Source organism: Galeopterus variegatus, unplaced genomic scaffold (assembly GCF_000696425.1).
Source record: "Galeopterus variegatus unplaced genomic scaffold, G_variegatus-3.0.2 Scaffold14245, whole genome shotgun sequence".
Lineage (NCBI taxonomy): Eukaryota > Metazoa > Chordata > Mammalia > Dermoptera > Cynocephalidae > Galeopterus > Galeopterus variegatus.
Window position 1 is genome coordinate 9,729 of NW_007740356.1, and position 2,475 is coordinate 12,203.

The window sequence follows — 2,475 nt, forward strand, 5'->3', positions numbered from 1 at the left end:
CGGGAGCGCCGCCGCGCTTCCCAAGCAGCGCACCATCCAGTGCGCCACCGGGCCGGCCCAAGAAACCATTTTTAATTCCAGGCCCCAACCTAAAATATGAATCTCCTTGCAACAACTTTACAAATTAAAAATAAAAATAAAAAATCACATAGCTCTAAGACTTCACAAGAGCAAAAATAAGATCAAAGAGAAAGCAGCAAAAGTCATCTTCCTACTGAATGAATTCTAAAGCATTCAAAAGTAAAAGAAAAACAAAGGTTTGGGGTACTAGAAGCCTTATAAATACTGTGAAATTATGAAACACAAAATTTCTCTTGGTTGATGAGATGACTAGCAGTAATCTTTGTTTAATCACTAAGCACAGGCCATTCTGGTAACGGCAAATCCAGGTTCATAGCAGCAGACATTAATCATTAACAGTGCTATGCCTTCTCNACTTCACAAGAGCAAAAATAAGATCAAAGAGAAAGCAGCAAAAGTCATCTTCCTACTGAATGAATTCTAAAGCATTCAAAAGTAAAAGAAAAACAAAGGTTTGGGGTACTAGAAGCCTTATAAATACTGTGAAATTATGAAACACAAAATTTCTCTTGGTTGATGAGATGACTAGCAGTAATCTTTGTTTAATCACTAAGCACAGGCCATTCTGGTAACGGCAAATCCAGGTTCATAGCAGCAGACATTAATCATTAACAGTGCTATGCCTTCTCCAAGTGGCTCAAGGACAGGTGCATGCACAAAAAACACCCACACAGACACAGAGATAAGAAGCCAGGAATTTAGGGAGGACCCGGTATCTAGGGAGGCTACAGTTTACTGAATAACACAGACCACAGCCAAGTTACTGAACATTAACTCCAAGTCTGAGGCCTCCTCCCATAAACAATCAGTGAACTAGAAAGGGAGATAGGGCACATACACTGGGCTTTTCACTCTACCCAAAACGATGCAATTAGAAACCCTTAAGCAAAAAACAAAAAAAGTACTACATATTCTTTAATCGTGAATCAGAAGGCTCACAGGATACCGTAAATGCTGCATTTCAAGGAGCAATGCACAATCAAAAGAAAAAGAAAAAAACAGACCCTACTGCAGGACAGCCCAAAAATCAACCAAACAAAAGAATAACAAAGAAACAACTATAAACCTCAGTGGAGAAAGTGCTGACAGCCATTCTGGAAGCATGATGTTATTTTTATATCACAAATAACAAGAACTAATTCAATGAACACGCCTATGTCCTGCAGATTCATAAGTGATTATCAATCATGAAAAATAATTAAAATAGGGTAAAGTAATAGTAATTAACAGTTAACAACATCACTTCCAAATTTAAAAATTCTGTGATTTGAAGCTTTATTTTTCCTCCAAGTGTTCTCTCACTCCTCAAACTCTTTTTTTGTTTTTATGATCCAACATCTTATTTTAGAATTCCAGAAAAGAATTTGGAGAAATGTTAAAAAAAAAAAAAAAAAAATCAGTCTTTTCCCTATCACTTTAAGCCAACAAAAGTTGTTAAAGTTTCTAAGGAACATATCCATGTTATCACTGATAGTAATCCTCAAAGAACTGCAGGATTTAAAACGTGATCCCCTCAGTGGTTTCCCCAACGTCTGGGCCAGGGCACGTGGGATGTCTGAGCCGCCCCAGCTTCAGCTAAAAGCACCGCTTCCTTTTTCAAGGGCGATGCTCATTTGGCACTTACTAGGTGAGAGGCCCCGCTTAAGCCTCACCCATGCCGAGGGAGACAGCGTACCTGAGACCTCCCTGGTGAGCAGGAGGCTCAGAATGCCAGCCAGGGTGTCCAGCTCTGGTCTTAAGCATGACATTGGACTGCTGTAGATGCTGGCATCTGCAAGGGCAGGGGGAGTCTACCTATTTCCTAGAATCCCATATAGATACCCTATTCGGTCTCTGCTTGAGTGAAGAAGCCTATGAAGCCATCTCTTTCACCGCTAGAAAGCTCCAAGTGTTCATAGTGGCTGACGTGAAGTCCCCATTCCATCCTGGGGCATCCACCCAGAGGTCCTGCTGCTGTGCTCTGGGACAGCACACACAGGGTCTCCTCTCTGGACTCCCGGAAAGCCCTGCACTTCCCACCCCTGTGGGCCATTCCTGGTGTGCACATGCATGGATCTTCAGCTCCAACTTCCTGGGAGGCCCCTTAAAACATGAAGCAACAATCACATGCAACACTGTGGTCATGATCTGAGCAGTGCAACATGGGATTTGCACTTCTTACTTATGAACTCTGTGTATTTATTAGTGGTGTCATGGTCTTAGCTGACAATTACCTCTTTTATACTTTTAAACTTACCAAATACTGAAAAATCTAAGGGAGAGAGTCAATTACCTATCCGTATGTCTACTTAAAAAAAAATAACTTTAGTAGCTTACATTTTTCCTCTAACCATTATTTTTTAATCATTAAGAGAACAGAGATCTGCTATTCTTTTTTTTTTTTTTTTTTTTTTT